The sequence below is a fragment of the Chelonoidis abingdonii genome, chromosome 11 (genome assembly GCF_003597395.2).
Source record: "Chelonoidis abingdonii isolate Lonesome George chromosome 11, CheloAbing_2.0, whole genome shotgun sequence".
NCBI lineage: Eukaryota > Metazoa > Chordata > Testudines > Testudinidae > Chelonoidis > Chelonoidis abingdonii.
Genome location: NC_133779.1, coordinates 2,100,600 through 2,118,131, shown reverse-complemented (window position 1 = coordinate 2,118,131; position 17,532 = coordinate 2,100,600). Strand labels below are relative to the sequence as shown.

Below are 17,532 nucleotides of genomic sequence, written 5' to 3'. Positions count from 1 at the left end.
AATGTATCACATTACATCATAAAAAGGAAGAAGTCTTGGGAATATGTGGACCCTACAATTGTTCTTGTTGGTGAGCACTCATACAGTTTTCAGAGTGGTAGCCTTGTGAGTCTGTATCGGCAAAAAGAACGAGGACTGTTCTGAATGATTTTAATATGTTTATGACCTCTCCAGTTATTTACCTGAGTATTTTGATGCAAAGCAATGTATTTTGCCTTGGAATCACTAATTCTTGGTTTATTTAGCAGGGTAGGAAGACACAATGTAAACTGAAGAAATAGCAGCTACCTTGAATTAGTCTTGAATAAAAACTGTGAGTGGATGGGTCATTACACAAACTAAAAACTACTTCTCCATACTAATTTTCCCGCTACTGTTACTCTCACCTTCCCATCAACTGTTTGAAACGGGACATCCTGATTACCACTACAAAAGTTTATTTTCTTCTGCTGATAATAGCCCACCTTAATTGATTAGTCTTGTTAGAGTTGGTATGGCAACCCCTATTTTTTCATGTTCTCTGTATATATGTGTGTGTCAGATAATAGATTATATATATTATCTATCTTCCTACTGTATTTTCCACTACGTGCATCTGATTAAGTGGGTTTTAGCCCATGAAAGCTTATGCCCAAATAAATTTGTTAGTCTCTAAGGTGCCAGAAATACGCGTTCTTTCAGCTACCTTCAGTAGCTATCCCTAGACTTCATCTTTGTTCTTGGTGTTTGTTTGAAGGTGGTCAGGGCAATTCTGGTTAGTCCCTAACTTTGCCCTCTCAAAGGCAGTAGGTTTCATAGAATCATAGAATATCAGGGTTGAAAGGGACCTCAGGAGGTCATCTAGTCCAACTCCCTGCTCAAAGCAGGACCGATCCCCAGACAGACTTTTTCCTCAGATCCCTAAATGGCCCCCTCAAGGATTGAACTCACAACCCTGGGTTTAGCAGGCCAGTGCTCAAGCTATAATTTAGACTGGATACCAAAAGGGTGCAGAATGTTTCCATTTGGATTAAGTAGTCCTACTCACTTTGCATTGATGCAGTGATTACTCATGGAGCAGGAGAACAGACCATGAGGTCCGTTCACTGTGTAAGTGTTGCATTCTTGAGGCCAGGACTGTCTTTTCATTATGAGTGTATATTGTGCCTAGCACATTGGGGCCCGGTCCAGGATTGAGACCTCTGTACTCTGCTGCAATACAAGTAATATATCCCCACTTATTTAAAAAAATAAAATTGTTGATAATCTCAGTCTCCAGATTTTAGTGGGATGTTCATATCCAGCTGGGTAGTGAACAGTTTCCCCGGTACTAGGACAAGCTTATAAATGGAGGCCACTATTTTGACCTCAGGTAAATGTTGCTATACCTTTGCTTTCTATGGCAGCAAAACAGAACCACTGGTGTAACATATAAAACTTTCCAAGGTTCACAGAGAACCATCTAGCTGTTATTTCTGGAAAGGATAGTCCACATTAGTGCTTCCCATCTTCTTTGAAGCAGCATCTTCCTTCTACCCTAATTCTAGATTATATAGGTAATGGTTCACTGATATCCTTTTAATGTGTAGGGATCAAGAGATATCTTACGATATCTTTTGATTTCTAAATACTCTCCACTACAAGTTTCTTCATGTTATATAGGGACAGAACGGGGTACGGGGATTAGCTAATTTATTTAATGGCATCTCTTAATGCCTTTTGATCAGCTAATGAATAAACGCACCCTGACAAGCTGTCATTTTTAGAGATTTGTGCAAATAAAGCCTCTCATAAATAAAATTAATATCCCTCCAGGGAGGTCTGGACTTTTTGACCTTGACCAGTTATTGAAAATTCAAACACAGAATTCAGAGGGATTTCTCTCCTCTGCTGACTGTTAAATACCTCTGGTCTCCTGATAATGTCAGTCACAAGGGATTGCATTGCTGGGAAGGAAAGTATCATGCTATGTTTCTCAGTTATGATGTATGGAGTGTCTGTGATCTCTGTCACGTTAGTCTTTGGAATACTGCGTAGCAAATACTTGATATGAAGCACAATAGAAATTCACAACGCATAGGTTATTTTTGTACTCCTAGTTTTATGTTGGAAAAACAAAACGTGATCCAGGAAACTCCAAAATTTAGGGGAAGTAAGAAGGAGGTCCATTAATTCACTTTGACTTGGAAATGCCCATTGTGGAAAACACGGTGCACATGATGAAGTGTTCATATATACATTTTAAAAGACGGGACTATAAACAGGAATCTTGAAGTTTAAGGCAGGTGAAACCTTGTGTTTTCAGGTCTCAGTTCTTATCTTCAAAGTACTTAATGATCTGGGCCCAGAATACCTAAACGATCATGCAGGGCTCTAGGACAAGGATTGTCTTGGGCACAATGGAACTATTTACTGCAAGGGTTAAGTTAATTTGTGCAGGAGAGAGAGCTTTCCCAGAAGCTAGTCTACACCTGTGAAACAAACTCCAGGAGATCACCACAAACCTTACCACCTTCCTTTCTAAGTGCAAAGTATTGCATGAGCCTTGCATTCACTGGTGTAAGCACACAACATATCATACATCCAAAGAACATTAAAAAAACAATCCACACATAATTTTCCCCCTGAAGAAAGGAGAAAGAAGGAAACAACATATGAAGATGCTAGTCACATACCTTTGTGCACTGCAGAAAATTGTGCAGATACCAGAGTAGTGTGTGTGTGCTAAAATAATCTGAATAGAACAGAATAGAATTTCTCTACATGGTAACCTCTCTGTACTGAGAAATTATCATTGATTAAAATAGTAAAATTCATGTTACATCTTATATTACTCTGTGCTTCTGTAGCACCTGTCATCCAAACACTTTAAAAACATTAATTAATTCCATCTTTGCAAATGTTCCTGTGACTTAACTAATGGATACTTAGAGATGAGCTGCCACTGAAATGCAGCCATTTCTGGGGTGGTATGTCATAACTGTTAAACGGTGCAGAACAGCAACACTAGATAACAGTTTAGGATTGAAAGTGAGGAAGTATGTCTAGCAGAAACTAGGTGGGATATAGACAGGCAGAATGTAATTGCCAGAGTTGAAATTTAGCTTGGACACTAGGATTCAACCCCAATCCTTGGAAAAAATGCATTTCAATTTTTGATGAACACAAGTGGTCAGGACTTTGGTTTGGCATCTCATCTAAAAGATGGGCAACATGTCTTTCCCTAAATCAGTCCTATCCTATCTTATATCTTATTTCTTATTTTACATCTTAGCCTCTCTGTGTATCTGTTCCTAATGTGCCTTTTCCCATTGTACCTAGGTGCCAAAAGATTGACATTTTTCAGATCTCAAAAAAAGGTCCTGTGTAAGTTCTCTTTGATTTTTGAGCAAAAGTTTGGGACAGTTATTTTATCTGAACTGGTTCATCCGCCCTGCTGAGACTCTACTGGGATCAGGCGTCTTGCTCTTTGTTTTGTACTCAGACATACAGATAAAATTCAGTATATTTGTGGGAATTTGAACTATTGCTGGGTTTGACGTCAGAAGTCTTTCCCCCTTATCCCTGAGCTGTAAAAAAAGTGACAAATTTGATTGACAGAGATTTTTTTAAAAATGATAAAATTTTAAATCTCATTATAACATGCATTGCCAAGTCTCTGTAAGAGGAAGACACTTAGCTTTTTTTTAAATTTAAAATTAATTTCGGGGGGAGAGAGGAGAGTCTTCCACCACGTAGATGAGACTCGACAGGTGGGTTTATCCACTGATGCTCTAGAACTGCCAGCACCACCGCACTGAATGACACACCTTCCTTTCATTAGACTGACTTTCTTGTTGTTTTTGTGTGTCCCCTTTGTGCCTGAAGCTGCTAGGTAGAAGTGTTGAGAAAGCAAAAGTCATGACCTATCACATTTTTGGAAGAGCGGTATGCTTCCACCAAGAAGGGGCGGTGGAAGGAAAAATATTCTACCACACTTTACATCTTCTGTCTGCTGTAGCTATAGAATGCAAAAGAATAAGTTATGATTCAGTAGAGTGTTTTGCCATAAGATTGCAGTACTCAAAATTTCTGTCTTTGTTGTCAGAAAGACGAGGTGGATGAGGTAATATCTTTTATTGGACCAATTTCTGTTGGTAAGAGAGACAGGCTTTCAAGCTTACACAGAGCTCGTCTTCAGGTCTGGGAAATGTACTCAGAGTGTCACAGCTAAATACAAGGTGGAACAGATTGTTTAGCATAAGTAGTTAACACATTTCCAAGGACCATTCAAGGTGAAGTGTCCCATTAACTCCTCTCCAGTGATTGGGGTAAACTGGAGAGGGGGGATAGAGTAAACCATAAATCCAGTGTCTTTATTCAGGCTATGATGCTTAGTATTTAGCAAAGTTGTGAATTTGAGCCCCCAGGCTCATCTTTTGAAGTTATTCTGCAGGCTTCATTTGAGGATGAGGACGGAGAGGTCAGAAATAGAGTGATCACTTTGGGAAAAGTGTTCATCCACAGGTGATATGGCATTTTTGTCTATCATTTTTCTATGTGAGTTTTCATCGTTTCACCCATAAAGTGGTTGTTGGGAGCATTTAGTGCACTGGATGAGATATCCCACATGTGTTGGCGTGTGTAGGACCCATGGATCTTGAAAGGTGTGTTGTGAGGTATCTGTTTGTCCCAGCAGAGAAATGTGTGTTTGTACCAGCAGAGAGATGTCTACAGGTTTTGAATCTGTTGTTTTGGCAGGATCTGGTGCTGCTTTGAATTGATGTGTCCTAGCTGGTAGGGAGCTTGCTTTTGATGATGAGCTCAGAGTGGTTGGGGGGTGGTTTAAAGAACAGAAGAGGAGGTTCAGGAAAGATTTCTTCCAGGACATGGTCTCCATTGAGTATGTGTTGTAAGTATCTGATGATATCCCATGTGGGAACATTAGCACACTAGCATCAAGCAATGGAACCCTACAAACAACTGTATACAATAAACCCATGGAGCACCACACCTGCCTTCACAGATCCACTAATCACTCCAAGCACAGCAAGAAATCTGTTATCTACAATCAAGCACTCAGGTACCACAGAATATGCTCCAAGGATATACGCTTTTACATACTTAAAATGGCCTTCACCAAACGACGACACTCCACCAGAGAAGAATTAGACACTCATGTCTGGCCCATGCCAGCTAACTCACTCTCACAGGGCTCTGGCTGTGAGGCTGTTTAATTGCGGTGTAGACTTCTGGATTTGAGCTGGAGCTCAAGCTCTGGGACCCTCCCATCTTACAGGGTCCGTGAGTTTAGGCTCTAACCTGAGCTCAGAACTCTGTACTGCAATTAAACAGCCCCACCGCCTGAGCCACGCAAGCCCAAGTCAGGTGGCACAGGCCAGCTGCGGGTTTTTAACTGCAGTGTAGACATACCCTCTGAGTACATTTCCCAGACCTCAGGAAGACCTCTGTGTAAACTCGAAAGCTTCTCTCTCTTTCACCAATAGAAGTTAGTCCAATAAAAGATAATACCTCACCTTTGTTGTCTCGCTAATATCTTAGGACTCAGCTCAGCTACAATAACACTGCATATCTTGCTTGTTCTCAGAATGAAACATTGTGAGAACCAGGCTAGAGAGGTTTGGGGTGTTTGGTTCATGAGATGCTTGCACAGTCTTATGAAGTGAACCACAGAACTTTAAAAGCTGGAGAACCACTGCTCTAGGAAGTCACAAAATTACAATAAATAACACTTTGCCCAAATTAATCATAAGTAATACTTCGTCCTGCTCTTACACCTTGTGTCTGAGGATCTCAGTGCTCTTTACAATTATTAACTAATTCAACCTCACTAAACAGTTAACCAGTAAGCATTAGTCTTACCAGTTAACCGACCCTAACCGTTAACCCCCAACCTTGGCGCCAGCTGGAGCAGCCCCAGCCCCAGGCCGGCCCACCGACCCCAGCCCCAGCGGCCCACCGGAGCAGCCCCAGCCGCTCACCCTTTAATTGGTTAACCGATTAAACAACATAATTTAAATTGTTTAAACAGTTAACTTTTTTAATGGATATTTACGTCCCTACCTCACGTCATCCATATGAGGTGCTTTAGGAGTACTGGCCTCATATTACGGATGAGAAACAGGCACAGAGACAGCAGGACTTATCCAAGACTATGTTGGAAGTTTGAGGTATATTCAGGTCATAACCTGTCTCCTGCTTTCCACTCCTGTGTCTTAACCACAAGATCTCCTGGCCTGATCTTCAGCAGCATAGCACCTGCAGTTGATATTAGCTTCAGTGGGATTTGTGGGTGGTTGGCATTTTTGAAAATCAGGCTAATCTCTCCCCTCTTTTTCTTCCACCAATATACTTGAAAATAGCATTTAAATTAAGAATGTGAAAGTGCTTACAGAAACTACAATCAAACCAGACACATTTTTCAATCCTTTCAGTCCCCGTTTCAAGCATTGCTAACAGTGATGCATCTGGAGCAACCAAAGTTTAATCTGCGTCTAGAGCTTTTTATTTAATTAGCATATGAACAACTATTTGCTTTTATTGTATCTGTAATGTTGAAAGGTGATTATGTATTTAAAGTGTGTACAACTCTGTATAAAACAGAACTCGATAACCTATGAATCCTGAGAGTTTGAGGAAGGAAGTCGTGTCAGGCTGCTTTGCTTCAAAATGTCTTCCACTGGAGGTTCCTTTCATCAGTAATCTTTGATATTTGATTTTCTGGTGGACCAGAAAATTATGTAAAAGTGTAGACTTTGCTGTCTGATTTCATTTCATGTGCAGATGCAATGGACAACATCTATCCCAGCTAAAATGGACCTGTGCTACTGTATTTACTGTCACGATGCACCTTTGTGCGAAGGGAATAGGTGCAATAAAGAGCAGCAAAATCCTCCCTGCTGTGAAGACCGTTCGCATTCATTTAATAGCACTCGTTGAGGAGCAATGTTAGAATAGTCATATTAATACCTGTTTTGGGTTTCTACTGCTTAAATATATCTATTTTTAGATTCTTTTGTCGTGATGTAAAATTATGGTCATTGCCAGTTTCGGCCAGTAATAATACCATGGTATTTTTCATGCTTGGTAATTCCATTCTGCCTTGCTAAATTCTCCTTACAGTTGGCTGCATGATCCTTTTTCACTTCCTGCCCTAAATTGTTAGTGCTCTTGCAGCACACTGATAACAGCTGCCTGATTTCTCCCCAGAGGTGGCTGCACATTAGTAGCAGGTGAAGCAGTTTCTGTATGTATCATCTAAGTTTGTAAAGCACTTCAGAATGCTTTGGGATAGAAGGTGCTATAAAATTCAAATTGGCATTGTTATATTCTAGCAATGTCTGGCTTGGGTCTTTACCATCTGTGTTTGTAATATATATAGTAAGCTCCTCAGAGCAAGGACCATGTCGGCTGCAGTGACTTTTGCAGCCGTGATTACACTAGTGCTTACTGAAAAATAAATAGATCATTTAAACAAATAAAACAAAGGGCAAAAACAAATATAATACCAACAATTCCTCAACCTGTGGAATGGGGGGAGCTATGTGTTGCAAAGAATTCCCCATTGTAAATAGCTCTTTCAAACACAGACAAAATTTGCGGTAGTTCTGTGCTAAATTTCCGTGTGCTGATTTTATAGATGAGTCCATGGCATCAGATAAAGTCTCATGGTCCCATGTTTCAAAACACCAGGAAGGCTAATTTTGCAGCCTTTAGTGCTTCTGTGTGTGCTATTAACACTTCATTACAGTTCTTACAGCCTCCATCTACTCCCTGTGGTTCTCCATTAGACAGCCCCTCTGAATTCTGTCTGGAGTATCTTCATGGCATGGTGAGAAGCAGGAGTTTAGCAGTGTACCACCACGCTTAACATGTATACTATACGGGGCATCCTCTGTTCCTGGGAGTTTGGTGTTTGACACACAATTGCAAAGTGAACAAGGGAGGGAAATGTTAGGGTCAGTGGATGACACTTATTCTGGCAGAGAAACCAGAGAATTGTCAGCTTAGATTTCTTAGGACCTTAGAATTGGTAATTATCTCAAATTTAGCTAAAACCACAATTCTGATAACTCTCTCATTTTAAAAGTGTCATAAATATCTACCCTGTTTTGGAATGTGTTTTTTTTTAAAAAAAAGCCTTTAAAAATTTAATGTCTGTTTAACCTACGGTATTAATAGGTTCATAGATTCATAGATTGTAGGGCTGGAAGGGACCTCGAGAGGTCATCGAGTCCAGTCCCCTGCCCTAATGGCAGGACCAAATACTGTCTAGACCATCCTGAATAGACATTTATCTAACCTACTCTTAAATATCTCCAGAGATGGAGATTACGCAACCTCCCTAGTCAGTTTATTCCAGTGTTTAAGCACCCTGACAGTTAGGAACTTTTTCCTAATCTCCAACCTAAAGCTCCCTTGCTGCAGTTTAAGCCCATTGCTTCTTGTTCTATCCTTAGAGGCTAAGATGAACAAGTTTTCTCCCTCCTCCTTATGACACCCTTTTAGATACCGGAAAACTGCTATCATGTCCCCTCTCAGTCTTTGCTTTTCCAAACTCTGTATCTATCAGAAGGTCCTGTCTTCCTTAGGGAAAGTAGCACTAGTGTAACTGCATTGATATATTTACACTGATGAAAATCTCTAGCATAGACACACTGCACCAGTGCAAAGCAGGACTGACACCAGTGGAATTTACCTAATAAGTCTCATCAGTGCCTGGCATGTTTTGCTCTAGTGCAGCATTTCTTCATGAGGGTCTTGCACTGGTTTAGTTACACTTGTATGAATTTCTTTGGATTGGGACTTCAGGACCGATCATCCATTGCAGGTAAGCACTGATGATAGTAGAGAGGCAGTAAGTGTGCTAGTGGGGACTTAGGAGATTCGGGTTCAGTTCCCAGCTCTGGAACAGATTTCCAGTGTGAGCTTGGACAAGTCTTTTAGCATATGTCTGCACTGCCCCACAGTTTGAACTAAGGGGTGTGTGAATAGCGCATATACAACATACAGGCTCTGAAGAGGACTATATCAGTCTAAACTCTGGACCTTTTGAGTTCATGCCCACAACATCCGTATGGGGGAGTTACAGCACGGCACTTTGGTATATACACTGTTATCCCTCCCCCCCACCTTCTAAACTGAAGGGCAGTGTAGATACACCCTTAGACGCTGAGTGCCTCAGTTCCCCGTCTAACCTGTCTTATGAAAGGAGGCTCAAAGAGCTTGGCTTGTTTAGTCTAACCAAAAGAAGTCTGAGGGGGAGATATGGCTGCTCTCTATAAATATATCAGAGGGATAAATACCAGGGAGAGAGAGGAATTCTTTAAGTGCTGTACCAATGTGGACACAAGAACAAATGGATATAAACTAGCCATCAGGAAGTTTAGACTTGAAATTAGACGAAGGTTTCTAACCATTGGAGGAGTGAAGTTCTGGAACAGCCTTCCAAGGGGAGCAGTGAGGGTAAAAGACATATCTGGCTTCAAGACTAAGCTTAATATGTTTACGGAGGGGATGGTATAAAGGGATAGCCTAATTTTGGCAATTAATTGGTCTTTGATTATTAACGGTAAATATGCCCAGTGGCCTGTGATAGGATGTTAGATGGGGTGGGATTTGAGTTACTACAGAGAATTCTTTCCTGTGTGTCTGGCTGTCTGGTGAGTTTTGCCCACATGCTCAGGGTTTAGCTGATTGCCCTATTTGGGGTTGGGAAGAAATTTTCCTCCAGGGCAGATTGGCAGAGGCCCTGGGAGTTTTTCGCCTTCTCCAGCAAGTGACCCGTGCCCTACACTGGAGAAGGATTCTCTGCACCTTGAAGTCTTCAATCTGAAGACATAGGTTAGGGGTTTGATACAGGAGTGGATGAGTGAGATTCCGTGGCCTGTGTAATGCAGGTGGTGAGACTAGACGATCATAATGGTCTCTTCTGACCTTTAAAGTCTATGATTCTATGATCTGTTTTTTTTTTACTCCAATGTAGCTGTGGTATTCCCCTTACTTGTTTCTTATGAACATACGCCTCTTCCCACTGTAGAGTTTTATCTGGTAATATGAATAATCAGACAGAAGCACTGTGGGAGCTGAATGATTCTCTACCTGCAATCAGGCATTAATTTTCTGGAAAGTAACTAAATACCTAATATATAAGTGTGTGTAAATAAGCTCTTTAAATTTTGTTTTTCATGAGCAGAGAAGCCCATCTTTCAGATCTACCCAAGCTTGCAGACTTTTTGTTTACTAGATGATATCTAGCGGTGTCACCCAAGTTCAGAGGCAGCACAGTAATGCTATTGTGAGCTTACTGTTGTTTCCCTTGAAACTACCAAGTGGGCGCTGTGCAGTACTGAGGATATTACACAGCAACTGCTTAGGCTTGTTACAGCAATACATTTTGATACCTGTACCTTACTACTCAGTTGTTACATTTATATTAGCTCGGGCTGTGACCGTGTCATATCTAATAAGTTAAGCATGAGCGGACCTAGTGAGTATTTGGATGGGAGAGCTCAAAGAAACACCAAAAGTCCTGGAAGGAGTGTAATGTTTGTGATTCAGTAACGGAACCTCTTCTTTTTTTGTCAGCTCCCAACCAATGCTGTAGCAGAGTGATAGGGGGACTCTGTTTTCTGAGTGATCTATAAAACTGAAGTGAATTATCCGTGAGGATTAGACATTCTCATGGCAGTTTTCATAGAAATAGGGATATCAATCCCATTACCTCCTTGAATTTCAATTTAGGTAATTACATACTACCTTTCTAAAAAGAAAAAATGACCTGCGTGAGTTCAAATGTGGAAGTTACTTTTGTGGCCCCTGCTGTGCTGTGGTGTTGGTATAGCGTGGCCGTCATGTTCTGCTCTAACACATGGCTGCATTTCAGTGGTGGGTGAGTGATGCAGTCTGTTAAGAGGTTTGGGATCCTTCTAGGTTAAAGGCCTTGAATAAATACAGTTGTCATTATTACTGTAGCATGTTCATGGACCTGTAAACAAGGTAAACTTCAGAGGACAAGGGTTGTTTTTAAATTATATTCTGATTAATAGAAATTGGTCCAGCAGTCCTTTGGAATTTCCTATGATCTTAAGGATACACCTTTCCCATCCTAAAAATACTTGTGTAAAGAGGATTCATAAGTGTTAAAGCTGTACCATCTAAACATACAAAGCTCAGTCTCTTAGAAGTACTGATTTCCTCTCCTCTATTTCTATGAAAGTGAGATGTACGCAGTCTTATCCTCAGTATACAATATGTTAAGCAGCTGAATCTTTTTTTTCCTTTTTAGTTCTGATTTTTTTTTTTATTAGCAGGATCACATTAGGGGGTTTCATATCACAGTGCCTTTAAACCCTGCCCAGATCACAGCTGCAGTGCAGATTTGAGCACAGGGGAAAAAATCCCTTTCCAGACCCAGTAACAAAAAAGGCTTTGCCTAGGAATGGCATGATGCCAGATTTGAGGTTTTCAGAACAAATTCCTCAGTTTCTACCATTCTAAGCTGAAAACTTCAAAATGTGCTTTGCCAGGATCTACCTAATGGCTCTGTGCTAAAAGTTAATATAGGATGTGTTTAAATGTCTCTCTTTAAAAATTAAAGATTTCAAGTGTATGACCAGTAGGTAATTTGATACAACTTCCTGCTGTTGCAAACACCTGTTCATTTGAACTAGTGCTTACAGCGATGGGAATCTTTTCATAAAATACCCTAGTGAAGACAAACTGAACTGGGCTTGATTAATAGGTTCTCCTCAAGAGAGCCTCAAGACTGATGTGCACTGCCCGAGGTAGAGAAGGCTTTTATTGAGCTTCACCATTCTAGAGGATGCTTGGCCTTGAGCAATGCTCTTAGTCCCTCAGCTCCCAAGAACCAAATTTAACCCCTCCCAAAGTTGGAAAAATTGCAATTGGAATACATCATAGTTAACTCTAAAAAGAAACCAGAGCAACCAAGGTGGGTATAAAGAATCCTGTTAGAAGGCTTTGTTTTATTGTTAAATAAAATCTGGTGAGGAGGTTTTGACTAATCAAATAAGCAAAAGTAAGTCAAAAGCATCATTAGCAGAGCAAAAAGAAATACTGAATGTTGAACTAAAGCTAACATTTTATCTCACAATATAGGGTTTTTCAGATGCACTCATAGATGAGAGAAACTAAAGCAGGAAGAAAACCTACCTACTAAAATATATGCAATGGGAAATTGAAGACGGCGGATAAGTAAATGGTAGATTTGTTACACAGTTACTTTGTTTTTTATCTTTGAGATCAAATTACATGGTACAGTTTTGAGAGTTGTTAGCCATATGTAGTAATGTGTGATTAAGCAAATGCTAAACGGAAGACCTGAACATTTTTTTTTCTTCAGGCAAGTAAAATAATTGGTCCAGAAAACATTCATCACTTCCAAAGAGTTTCAGTAATAACGCTTGTAGTTCACAGATAACCTGTCAGATTTGTGAGTGACAGACATAACTCCATTAGTAAAAACAAGTCATGATAAGTTATAGGCTAGTCAATTGTTGAAGGAAAATTTGGGAACAATCTTGAGAAGGGAGTTATTGAGCACACCTTTAAAAAAATTAATTTAATCAGTGCCAATGTAGATTAGTGATTAAGAAGGCTTGCTTAGCTACTTCTTATTTATATTCCTGGAAGAATATTCCTGCTGCCATGTCACACGCAAGAATTGGGATGAATATAATATTGTTAGATTTCCATGTAACATTTGACTAAAGCTCTACATTGACGTTTGCTTCTTGTGCTAAAGTCTACAAATCTGTTACAATGGGTACTTCAGTCTCCTTGCAGATTGGCGCAGAACCAGACCTGTCAGTCACTGGTAGCTGGGGAATGCCCTGCCTCTTTAAGTTGTCTCCAGATTTTTCTTTACCTACAGAGGCCTGTGGCTCCCCTCCATACTGCAGAGTTTTGCTAAGGAAAATTCTAAACTTTAGTTCAAATTTGTTGACTAAAAATTCAGTTCAGTAATGTATCCATCTGATTCCCATTGCGACGTTTGATTTTTGAGCATGCGTTCGTTCTCTCTCTCACGTGCGCGCGCACACTCCCACCCGCCTACCCACCCTCGAATATCTCACTGGGGATCTTGGCCAGGTCTGTGGGCAGAGAACAGTTTCCCTCACAGCCTAGTCTGGGAAGGGTCGCCATGGCTTTTCGAGGCAGGAAATGAGCTATGCAGGGTTGGAAAGACCTAGCTGTGGGTCAAGCAGCAACCTCTCCTCCATTTCCATAAGGGGAGTGAAGCCAGAATAGCAGCATGTCTATATCCCACAGCAGCAGCTATACCTCTGACTGTGGAACTCAGCCTCCTTTCTCTGCTTCCCCTTCTGCTTGAATCATGGGTGGAGGGCACTGGACATAGCACAAGTGCTGCCAACAAGGGTCCTTCAGGCACAGCCCCTTCCCCCTATTGCCGCTTTAATAACAGGCATCCCCCAACCCCAGGGATCCCAATTTGTATCCCAGGCTCAGACCTACAGGGGAAACACATACCTATCTGAATCCTGTGGAACAGAAAGGGGTAGAGCTTCTGGGGAACCCATCCTTGAGCCCTAGTCCGGCACCTTGCTGGAAGACCCAGAAGGGGCCCATGGAGGGGAGTAGAGATGAGTGAACACAGCCTCAAAGAGGACAAGGATATTGCTAGTCACTTGAAATATTTTCACTTATTTTTTAGCACAATTTTACTCACTTCTCTGAAGCAGGATGATGGAGACAAACTCTCAAGGGGAAATAAATGAATAATAAAATGAACATTGTTTCTCCTCACATACACAGAGTACAGCGTGGCAGGTTAATGCTGGAAAGACCAGGCCTTAGATATGTGCTCATTCCTCTCTAATTACATTTCCGTTCCTGCCCCCCTATACCACCTCCTAGGGAATTTGTCGTCCTTACTGAAGGAAAACTAGCAGCTCATAAGAGTTAGGTCATGTCTACACATACAGCGCTGCAGCGGCGCAGCTGTACTTATGCAGCATATCTAGTGAAGATTCTCCCATTGGCATAATAAAACCACTTCTTTGAACAGTGGAAGTTATGTCAGCAGGGAAAGTTTTCCCACCGATATAGTGCTGTGCATGGGAGCGCTTATGTCGGTGTAAGTTATGTCGCTCAAGGGGGTGGTTTATTCACACCACTAAGCGATATAAGTTATGCTGACATAGTCTGTAATGTAGATATAGCCTTAGATAATTAAATAGTAAAGTATGTTTTAAAACAAACAAAAAGAAACCAAGACACATAGGGTTGACTGTCTCACGCAAAAGTATACTGGATATTGTGAAACTACACTTAGACTCATAGACTTTAAGGTCAGAAGGGACCATTATGATCATCACTTAGAAGGTCTGCAGCTGCTCCAGACACTCTATAGCTATATATCTCTCCTCATTCTTCCTGGGCAGGTGTGATAGTGCTTTCCTGCGGCACCTAAAAGATGGGGAAAGTATTGTATTATAGTCCACAGCTGCTGCTGTGGGTCGCCAAGCCCAAACTATTGGGCTGTCATTTTTGCTCCCAGTTTCTGTTGCGGGTCGCCATTCCTCACCTTTGCCTTCTCCTTCAGCAGATGGCTGTGGAGTGAAAAGAGGGACAGTAGTCCAGAGGTGAAAGAACTGGAAGGCAGTAAAGGACTTCTTGGCATTGCATTTATTTCCTTGTACCCCAGTTTCCCTCTTTGGCCCCTGTTGTATAAGGTTTCTCAGTGTGTACCCATCAAAATGTAACCTGATATCACTACAGAAAATTATTGTGGCTATTTTTCCTAGTGGTCAAGAACTCAATGTTTCTCACTAGGGGAGATTTTACCTGTAAGAGTGGCCTGTTCACTGTACAAGCCCTTCACAGGTAGCCAAGCCCAGGCAGATAATCTCAGCAAACTCTTTTGGATATAAAATGTCTCCAGGGGCATCAGGCCAAAACAAATAAACAAACAAATATGAACTATCATCTGAAACCCTGGATGCCCCTGCATGCTTTCACAAGGAGTCCTAATGTAGGTGGACAATATTGCAAGTATGGTTCTTCTCATCCTAAAAATCAGATGGTCTCAGGGCTTCTCCCTGGAAGGAAGAGAGAGAGGGATTTGGATCCATTTATCCCATGACTATCTTGGCAATACAATGGGAAACGTTATGAAAAGCTGAGCCTGTTCAGAGTGGTAAGAAAAATTGATTTACAATCCTGACTCCTGCCAGGAACTATAGGAAGGAATACAGGTCATATGGCAAGTTGAAGGAGTCTGAATTGCAACATGAGAACATGCCTCTGTGCAAGTGGTAGCTGGAACAAGCGCAGGGTCATTAGCTGTCCTCCAGTGCCTCAGGGCTCTCTAAAGGTCTCCCAACGAGCTCTATCTGTGATAGACCCCTGATTGGTGCTAGGCTCTTTCAATTTGGGAGCAAAAGTGCTTTCATCAGTTAAGGTCATTGGACGTTGTCCAAACTGGGAGCAGTGCAAGAATTTCAGGAAAAGCTTTGTCCCATTCCCAGTCTCAGCAGCCCATAGAAAGGCCGTGACACAAATTAAATAATCCACTATATACTTTGACTGGAGCATTACAGCTTGCTCTCCATCCTAGTTCTAATCTCTGAGAATTGGGAACAAGCAGAGCAGGGCCTTGTCTGTAACATCCAAATAAATTCCTAAAGGAGGCTTGTCTTCAAAACAATCCCATTTCAGCATCCTCAGACAATTCTTATGTTTTGTGGGAGAGCTTCAGTGGTTCAGAGGTCATATGAAACCTTGCCACTAATTCTGAGTATCTCCTCCTCATCTCACTCTATTTTAGTCATGGGCAGAAAACTAGCTCCAGTTATATATTCTACACTCCCACAACTAGTGAATGCAGAGAATCGGGTATTTTGAAGGGATCCTTCTGATTCAGTTCAGGGAATGGGAACCAGAAAGAGAGAGCCCTCTTCCCACCAGTTGGAACACAGTGTTTTATTGATCTCTGAGAACACTGCCCTCCATCGATAACAGTCCAGATGACTTCTTGGTGGCAACAGTCAACATGTCTGATAGTTTTCATAATAACTGGGAAGAACACAATCAGTTCTACCCGAGAGAAATTCATCTGTCCTGGATGGAACAAAATTTCCTATCTGTGTACATTGCCCAGAGCGAGAAGAACTCCAAGGCTTACTTGGCAGAGGTTGGATTAGCAGAGTGGCTCTTACACCCAGAAGTATGTTGCTCATCATAAGTACATCATAAGTCAATTTAGTGAGCTGGTGATCGACTTCTTTGCATCTGGAAACAATAAATAAAGTGCCCTTCAGCCTGTATGAGTGTCATGATCAGGGGGTGAATGACCTCTCGCAAAGCTGGGCAAGGCCTCCACTATGTGTCTTCCCACCTTTTCCAGTGCTCCCCAAGATAATACAAAAGATAGAAATTAGAGAGCAGCAGTGATACCATATATGCCTTTCTGGCTGAAAGGGCTGTGGCTCTTGGGTCTGATGAACGTAGCACTGGATCTTTAGATGTCATTGTCTGTCTCTCAAAGGAGGTTTGGAATTTCAAAACCAATCCTCCATCTGGGACCAGACAGATTGAAAATAAATGCATGGATGAAGTGATTATTGCTATCATGGACTCCAAAAGAGAAGTCAACAGACAGAATCTATTCTACTGACTGGTGCAAAGTTCACAGTTTAATTACCATATTATACCAATGAAACATAGCTTTGAGTTTCTCCTGGAAGGTTTTATTGTGGATGAATGAGTGGCCTAGCAAAAAGATAGTATCTATAATATAATGTTCTCAACATATTCAAGAAAAATAAGTTTGTACAAATCCCAGCATTAACTACTTCCTTAGGTCATCAACCTTATTCCAACTCTGCAAGGTCATAGAGCATGACCTTGGAACCTCATTCTGCTCCTTACAGCCTTGCCTGGAATGAAGCTCTTCAGGAGATGTCATTATACTTTCTCTCCATTAGAGCAGGCTTTCCATTGGCGGCTTTCGTTCATTGTACTTTTAATTCAGACAGGTGGGCCTCACAACTGTCATAGAATTAATTCCCTAGGTAAATGTCAAGAAATATTCTTCCTTTGGTTAAGCACGTAGGTCAAGTCCTTAAGAGTATGGAAAGTCTTAGGTCAGAATAGACATGTCTCCTGTTTTGAGATCTCCTAGATGGTGATATGACCATCAGCACATACTTTCGCCGAGTTCTTCATATTAGTTATCCTATCTTAGCCAGTGCCATTTCCTTTCTTTTGGCAGAAGTCTTCTCCACACCTGAGTGCCCAGGATAGGTTGGAGGAGATTTTATATATATATATAATATATACTCTCTCTCTCACGTTTTGGATGTCCACTTTTAAAGGATGATCCCGCTTCCCACCCTGAAGGCACATTGCTATGAAAATCCCATTGTAATGGATCTATGGTCCTTAGTATGAAGAAGATTAGGACAATTTATCTGTGCTTACTTTAAAATTTCCTTTCTTCGAGTAAGAAGTCCCACAGACCCGACCCACACCAGAGAGAAACGATCACTCATAATAGAGATGGAAATG

The 17,532-nt window shown here is 41.2% G+C and overlaps 1 protein-coding gene across 1 annotated transcript in view; it reads left to right on the top strand.

The window, feature by feature from the left end:
- The window catches only part of BICRA (BRD4 interacting chromatin remodeling complex associated protein), a 95,199-nt gene that overhangs the window by 62,202 nt on the left and 15,465 nt on the right, over positions 1–17,532 (top strand). The window contains 1 exon segment of the mRNA XM_032804481.2: positions 12,100–12,202. The gene's annotated coding sequence lies outside the window, so the exon portion shown is untranslated.